Source organism: Micropterus salmoides, unplaced genomic scaffold, assembly GCF_014851395.1.
Source record: "Micropterus salmoides isolate LMB-PRFRI ecotype aquatic unplaced genomic scaffold, ASM1485139v1 Ms_hic_scaffold_7, whole genome shotgun sequence".
NCBI lineage: Eukaryota > Metazoa > Chordata > Actinopteri > Centrarchiformes > Centrarchidae > Micropterus > Micropterus salmoides.
In genome coordinates, this window is record NW_024044459.1 from 39,135,833 (window position 1) to 39,144,487 (window position 8,655).

The 8,655-nt window shown below is 40.3% G+C and overlaps 1 long non-coding RNA gene across 1 annotated transcript; it reads right to left on the reverse strand.

The window, feature by feature from the left end:
* Positions 1-5,781: 5,781 nt before the first annotated feature.
* LOC119892087 lies at positions 5,782-6,875 on the reverse strand. The gene is made up of 3 exons (XR_005442512.1): positions 6,822-6,875; positions 6,318-6,418; positions 5,782-6,080 (listed from the first exon to the last, which is right to left on the reverse strand). It is a non-coding gene; the product is annotated as an uncharacterized LOC119892087 (long non-coding RNA).
* Between the last annotated feature and the right edge of the window lie 1,780 nt (positions 6,876-8,655).

Here is an 8,655-nt window from a genome sequence, read left to right on the forward strand (position 1 = left end):
AGAATACAGTAATAGTAAAGAATAAATACATCGTTTAGAGTGATCCTTGTGGTTTCTGAATTTGTACAAAATCAGAGCAGCAGACGGTTCCTGTATTTTCCTTCAGGACAGTGAGGGCTATATTAGCCTAGCTTAGCACAAAGATCAAAAGCAAATCCACTTTCTATGAAGAGGTTCTGTCTGACTGACTGACGTGTTGTCAGCTAACTAGTCAGCAGCCTGTCCTGTAGTCAGCTAGTTCATTTAACAGTACAGTTAGAACACAGTTCAAACCACGCACCCCACCATGAGTTCAGGACTTTACTGAAGGTGCATTCAGCTGGTGCACTCCGCGGTTGTTGTTCAACACGTAGCTCCAACCCTAGTTGCTGCTAAAACCACAATGTCTCCTTTTTAAATGTCCTTTTCTACACCTGTTCAGTTACCAACATACACCACGTAATAACATGGAAATCAGACAGACTATTCTTCTGATGGAGCGAGGCTAGCAGTGTTTGTGTTACGCTAGGCTAAACATGTCCTGGATCTCTCCGTGTTGGAGCATTTCCCAAAGTATTGGACTGTTAACTTCGATCTTTATATTTATTTAATGAAAGTGCTCAAAGTGACATTTCATCCACCTGTTGTTCTTAGGTGACCAAAGTATTCAACACAAATGCACTTGAAATGTAAATAATACACAGAAACAACAATGAAAGGAAACTTTCACAATAAGAGACACTGAAATGTTTTAATTATTTGATGGTGGACACTGAAGAATGGTACACATTTTTAAGAAGAGATTCGTTTTTCTGTGGGTGATGTTTTCTGACTATGAAATCAGATGTACTGTTCTTACTCTTCAGTAATAATAATAATAATAATACTAATAATGTCTTTTCTTGCTGTCATGTATTATACGGCGATACAAAACATTTACTACAATCTCTTTTTCACTAATTCCCCAGTTTTTAAATTGGTTGTCAAAGGTTTAGCATGACTACCCCAACATCTTTCACGAGACAACCCCACACTCTAAGCTTTCTGGGAGTCCTTGGCGACCTCTGTCACACATCTCAGCTGGTTGCTGTCAGGGTGAAAGTAAACCTTTCTGAATACTGAAGTCCTGTCAGATCACTGAGCTGAAGGCCCAACATAAACTCTTTAGACTCTGCTGTGTATGTTGGTGAGTTTGATGTTGATTTTGTTAGGTGTCCTGACAGTTAATTACCAACTACATCTGGAAGTAATTTTTCATGGCTCTCAGTTCTTCTGGTTTGCTGGTATGTTCATGCTGAAGTAGGAGTCCTTAATACCAAGCAGCCTCAGAAACCCTGCATCTTCAGCTCAGGAGCCTCCATCACCACCAGTGTCTACCAGCAGGACAGTGTCTGCCCACCGGCAGGTCGTGAGTCTACTGTCATTGTTTTTTACAAACCTCTTTAGTACTTAAGTGACAACACGAAACACTATACAATAGCATAGGAATTCACTGAGTGTATTGTAGTTCATTTACAATTAACTTAAATTTTCTATTGATAATTCTTTGTTTTGTATTTCAACAGATCTGTACTCTATTTGACGTTGTAGTTTTTCATGACCTCTACAATGGAGTATTGAAGTGTTATGAACTGATGGAAACAGCAGTGATGGTACAAACAGCATTATTTGACAGACTGCATGTAAAATGTAAAAGGATTACTCAGTTTTGGTAACCACTAGCCTTAACAGCTGATGTGTTTTAGATTGCATCACTCAACCATGAAAGTTTTTGCTTGTTTTTGTTAACGTAAAATAAAGAGGTTGTACTTGATCAATAAATTTTACAGTCTGCTGGTTTCGTCTCTGTGTGACATACTGTTAACAAGTAGTGAGTCAACATTAACACTATCATTTTCCTAAGGTCTCACAATGCTTTTGTAAAAACATAGTTCAAAGAACATTTGATGTCTGTCCAGTATTATGACTTTGCTCAAGTTGTGACAACCTGCAACTACTAGGTTGCGCCGCCCCGTAAACACCCACTCTTAATCAGACTCACTGATTCAGGTGAGAGACCTGACTGGCACCCCTGTAAAAGAACAAACTAATACTGAAAAGCCAAACTGTCACAACAAAGGAAGACACCTTGGCAAACATTACTCACTGCTTTCCACACCCAACATGTTCTGACTCTCACAAGTCTGAAATGTTGGACGGTGAGATTCACCGATTTGACGAAGATGTGATTACCCCGAAAAGTGTGCACTGGTTACAGTTTCGGATGAAGTCAAATTATCATTTAGAGATGAGGTCAATCTGCATGAAAGTCCTGCAGGCTCTCGCCCTGCAGAGTGGACGAGAGGTAAATGTCAATATTTGTCAATAATCATTAGTGCACTATTGTTGGTCAAAACAGCCTCGTTAAAGTGTGTAAAGTAAATTTTTCCTCTGACTTCATGTGTTCCATCTTAAGAAAAATTCTAACAATTTTAACATCAGTGTAGTTGTCGATGCTTGTTTGTTTATCGTTTTTCTTCTTCTTCTCTTTTAACACGGATTTACCGGCATTTTATGGGACGGCCCTGAGCCCTCACGGACTTCCCGGGAACGCGCCTCAGAGTCTGTGAGTCCGTGAGGGGGGACACTGGGATTAGGCCAGGGGCCTTTCGCATTTCCCAAATTTCTACGTCCTCGACTCCTCATCATAAGAACAGATTTTTCTCTTTTTCTTTTGAAAAGAATTTGACACTCAATTCAAACATGATTCATAAAATTTGTCAACAAATAAATGTTCTCTGTAAAACAACATTTCAACAAGTGTTTAAAAATGCATTAGAGATAAAGTCATAAATTAAAGGTATAAAAGGTTTTCAACTTGTCCATGTCAGTGAGTGTCTCAGAGCGGAGTGCATTTGTTAAAATAATACTCACAAAAATAAATGAATAATGACAGCTCTTTTCAAGTCCACTGTTGTGAAGGAGTGTAGTGAGTCCCTACCAAAGGGGAACTTATTTTGCTCCCCCAAACAGATTAGATCTCTCGGGATCCTGTGGAGGCACTCAGAGGAGACCCTCATCCTGTAGCTCCTTCCCACCGTCCTCACCCGGAGGGTCAGGCCGCCGCTGCCTTGAACTTTCCTTGTGTGGCTCCGGCTCCTTCGTCCGAATGGGCACAGAGACGATTCTTCTTTGTGGCTGTGTCCTAGGCCCGCCGCCTGCAGCTCTGGCCGTTTGGACCGTTGCTGCGGCCATCCGGATCACAGCCACGGGGGGGATCTGCATGTGCTTTCTTGCCAGCAAGTTTCTGGAGGTCCATATGGCGTCTTTGATGGCGGCTAGGGTGAGCCACTGTTTGGCAAATGTACGTGCTGGTATCTGATTTCCTTGGCTCACCCCATATAGCACCAGCTGTGGTGTGAGGACCTCCCTTGCTGGCAAGTACGGGAATTGCAAGGAGCCGGTCGTTCTACGGCAGCGCTGCACTCCCAGAGCAGATGCCTTACTGACTCAGGCGCGCCACAACCTGGTCGGGGGCAAGTTGAGTGCGCTGACATGCCCCGGTAGTGCATTACGGACCTGACTGGGAGGATCTCATGAGCCACCATCCATGACAGGTCCCGGAGTCTGTTTGAAGAGTAGGATTGTTCACGTTGCACCAAACTGCTGAGGGCTCGCCGAATGCAAGCCTGCGGTACTTTGAGATTAGTGGGTAAAATCTTAATTTTCCTGAGGTACGACTTAATTTTCCTGAGGTACGACCTCATCCAGAACCGTGTCATTGCCGCGGTCTTGGGGTTTCTGAATGGGGCTATGGCGGTTGCGATGTGTAGTGCCGTGTATGTGCTTCCTAAAAACAAGTGCAGGTCCGGCACTCCTTTTCATCCTTTCTCCTTCAGCTTCATCACACTTCGTGTCAGACTTTCCCACTCGGCGGCTCACAAGAAATAAAAGATGGCTCCTTCCAGGTCTAAGATGACTCTCCTAGGCGGGATAAAATGTGTGAGCGCTCCTGATGCTGGTCGGGGAAAGCGGTTATCGCCTGGGGCTTTAGCTAAGCTAGAGCTAAAGCTCAAGGGGTCATGGCTTTAGTGCGGGAAAAACATAGATCGGTCATCAGTCGCTGTAATCACAGCCTGAAGTAATGTTAAGGTAACGTTAACTATTACTGGAGCTATATTAGTGATAGCCGATGTTAGTGAACTGGCTGGAAAACCATATTGTGGCGTCCCTCAAACACCAACTAGTCATCTTGTTCATTATAGTATACACATAATAATCATAATTACAGTACAAGTAGTGTGCGCAACATGAGTAAAACTACATTTCCATATAGCCTGAAGAAGTCATTTCCTTCCTTAATGGTATGTGTGACGGCCTGGGGCCTGGGGGTTGGCCTGTTCTCTGTCCTTTACTTTTCAGGTCTGTCTTCCTGTTTGGTTGGACACACCTACCTCGTTGGTGATTGAAGCTGTGGTGAACCAAGATGGCTCTCCTCCTCGCGACCTCTCTCCTGGAAGGCGGGTGCCTTTCAGGAGCTCCTTTTCTTTTGGTTGTTTGCTTTGAGTATGATGAGTTCAAGTTTACTTTTGTTTTGAGTTAATTATAAGTTAAGGTAACTTTTGATAAAACCTTATGATTCATTTAAACTGTTTTCTGCGCGGACCTTCCCTCTTTGTTATGTTCTTCCACGAGCTGGGCATAACAAGTGGGGGCTCGTCCGGTCGTCCAATTTTTGGACCATTTTTTTAAGAGAATGTAAAAGGTCAAGTGAGTTGACAAAGGTAAAAGTGGAGGGAGGTCCGCAGTTAGCAGTTTTTTTTGGTTTTTTTTGAGCAAAGCGAGGGATAGGTTTTTCCTCATGTTAAGCTACAGATAAGTTGAGCATCCAGGAAAAACGGTGACTGGGGTTTATCCAGTATATGACTGTGGGGATGATTGTAGCTGTGTAGATGCTGTTTGTGCTGTCTGGCTGGAGCAGGCTTTGTGTCCCCCAGATAGGCTGTAGCAGCAGGCATCTCACAAGGAGAGTTTTGCTGGTTTGTTGTTTTGAAAGCCTTTTGTTATTTTTGTGTGTTGTCTGTGCGGTTAGTAGCTTTGGCTCGCGAGCACCCCGAAGTATTGGCTGGGACAATTTGGTCTTCCCCAATACAGACGGTTTATAGGTGCATAAATACCCACGGCCAGTGAACACATGAAGACTAGGGTGCAGTTAGGGAGTTTGGGTTAGGCAGTTAAGAGGGGGTGCTCCATAATAATTCAATCTCCTTGTGGTTGTATATTGTTTGACCCACACCGCGTTATCCCAGCGAGCAAGAAGTCGTCTAGAATACGTCTGAAAGACGTAATTGTTAGACATCCAGAAGACGTCCTCACAGGAGCCAGAATGAAAGTTTTTTATACGTCTTTTCAGGATGTTGTTTAGACGTCAATTAAAGACGTGCTACAGACGTATTTGTTAAGACATCTAAAGGCAGAATAAATATTAGACACGTTTTCTTTAGTAGAAATACCAAAGACTATTAAGACCCATACTGACATGAAAATCCCATCTGTGAATATTTGGTAGGATCCAACTTTAAAAAATGTTTACTTCAAAATAGTGGCAGAGTTAGTTTTGAGAAAAACCCAGTTACTTAATGGTTGTTGTGTCATGAAACTGCAGACACAGATCTAAATTAGATTTTAAAGAATATTGATAATATTGAATATTCAGTTGAATAACTAGTGTATATACTAGTCTTTTTATCTTATCAATATAATTTTAATAAACTGCCTAGTATTTTCCTGTAAACCAAACTGATCACTCGAAGAAATCAATGATTTAAATCTCAAAATATATTTTTATTACTAATTTTACCCAAACTTAAAACCAGAACAGTAAAGTATAAATTAACACAATAAAACTGTATTACTGCCAGAACAGTAAAGTTATAAATAAAAGTACTATAAAATGTTGTTAAAACAGTAAAGAATTAACAAAATGTGGCTGCTATTAGGTCCACAATATATTTATTTGTAGCCACCACCCCCGACTCTCCCGGGAGCATGTTTCAAATGATCGGCTGCAGCAGACTTTATTTGGGCCTCTGTAGCAGCTGGGTCCCATTTCATGACAGCAGCTAAAATCAAAGCAAAAACATGCACATGAAAAATAAATAACAAACGCCACTGTTGTGGTCTAGCTTGCAGCACAGATACATAGTATACATAGATGAAAATTTGAGTACTTGATTAAATGAAATAGTTATTAAATCAAGTCAAGTTACATCAAGCCTGATATTCAACATTCCACACACACACATACATATACATATTATACACACTTTATTTTAAAATTGCCATAATATGAAGCTTACCTTTTATTGCTGAAAACAATTTCTTGTCTTCAATTCCAATTTTATCCTTTTTGCCCTTCCCCTTCATATTAAAAAAGGTCATCAGCTGATTGGTGAAGAGCCTAAATCCAATACAAGACAAAATTAATATGCAATTATTACTTACACACACACACACACACACACACAGCATGGTGACCGCAGGCTGCGTTTTTTCGTCAGGAATTCAAAATAAATGACAAAAAAACAAACAGCGATTTTGATAGAGCATTGGCATTGGCTGAGATGGACAAAGGGCTGCATAAATTAACCATCGTCAGCCTTACTGTGCGTTTCACTGTGCCCAAGTACACAGTCCTGCTCCTTACTTAAAACATCAACTAAACCAAACCCCCAAATGAAGCACCAAAAGAAAAAAAAAATGGGGACACAAGAAAACCAAAGCAGAGCTGAACTAACATGAAAAACTGTTCTGGTCAGATGTCTAAAGACCTGTGTCTGTTACGTTAATGTGTAAATAAATACCTGTCCATCACTTTGTGCGTGTAGTCCTTTACATCTTTCCCCCCCTGACTCTTGCCAGCTGACAAACCTGCAAATATATCAAGGGTAAAACATTGTACGGATAGAGAAAAAAGTTCAACCAGTGTGGTCCAATTGTTTGCTGCCTTGAAAAACTGTCAATTTTGAAAATTATATGTCTAGTCTTGAGATAATTGAATGATTTGTTTAACTCTAATATCACATACTTTCCAACACATTGTATCAGCAGGTAAAATACAAAATTCAGATAGAATTTGCTAGAACGATATTGAAATGTATCAATATGAGCTGTATTACTGTGTTTCATATATCTTCTGACTGCAGTCAGTGGTGTGTCTCCTTATAACTCAATTAACACGCCTAATCTTTCGGACCCGAATCACCCTGACTGACTCGCAGCTTGGCACACAACAAAAACTCCTGCTGTTGGGATGTTGCCATTTCTGATATATTAACATTCCAACATTTAAATTAAAAGAAGTACACTAAAGTTTGATCAGAAATAAAAATTGTATTATAATAAACTAAACTTAAGTTACCTAAGAGATCACCTACGCTGCAGATGTGTACTGAAGTGAAAAGCGGAAATGATTAGACCTGTTTGTCGGTTAGAACGCTTAGCGTACCGCATAAACCCCTATTGGAAGAGGTTGAAAAATATTTTACGAAGGTTTCAAATTTGTTTTTCTCCAGAAGAGAAGCCTCCTCCCTCTCGAACTCTTCCAAGGTGTCGATCTTGCTTATATCAATCCCAGAGTTAGGTAAGGTCCTCTGGAGTTTTTTGACCTCATCAGTGAGAGTCACCAGCTTTGTTACCACTATTTTCTGGAATTCTGGCAATAATGAGAAATTAAGAAAAAAATGATTACTCACTATAATCATGGTTCTCTGGTAACAGCAAGGCATTTCAGCCTTTCAGTAAAAGAGTGCTCTCTAGCAATCCCAGAAAAATGAATGGCTATTCAATAGAGAGAAGTATACATGACATTCCATCAAACTCATTTTTGACAGCTATTTCCGGTCCCGCCCCCACACCGGATGTCTGTATGTAACTGATAAGAGGGGTGCGTACATCCTTCCATTGTGTGTTTTTCATTGATTTAAAGACTTTATTAAGTAATACAACTTGAATGAATTAACTAGGAGGTGTTTGTGACAATAAATTTATCATTAAAAAAGTATAGCAGTGAGTTATAAATAAAGGAGGAATCTCCGGGGCCAGCAAAGGATCAGTAGGAGGTTTCTTTGGAATCAAGTCAGTCTTTATTATTAAACAAGTGAAGAATTAATTGAAATAATGACAGTAAAGCAGTAAAATGGTATAACGGTGAGTAAAAATTAAGCAGCATTACAAATTACCTTCAACAGCATGCAGCAAAATAAGAGTGAGTTCCAAAATTAAACTTTGTAAAATCTTTGCTAAAGCTTTGTGTGAAAAACTTACCATCATTAAAGAACTAAAGAATAAAATGAAATAATTACAGTAAAATAGTATAACAGTGAGTTAAAATCAAACAGATTTTTTAATTACCTTCAACAGCATGCAGCAAAATAAGAGTTAATATAAGAGAGTTCCAAAATTAAACTTTGTAAAATCTTTGCTAGTGCTTTGTCTTACAAACTTGCCATCATTATCACTCCAAAGCTGTAGCCTAGTCTTAAACTTGTGAGTCTTAAAACTTTAATCCTTCTAGAGTCTGTGTCTCTTCTTCTCTGTCCTCTCTCTTTCTGGTGTAGCATAGGCTGTGGGGTGAATTGAGGAATGTGCTCCACCCCCCGCACCTCCTCCCCTCCCTCCCTCCCTCTGTTTTCTCAA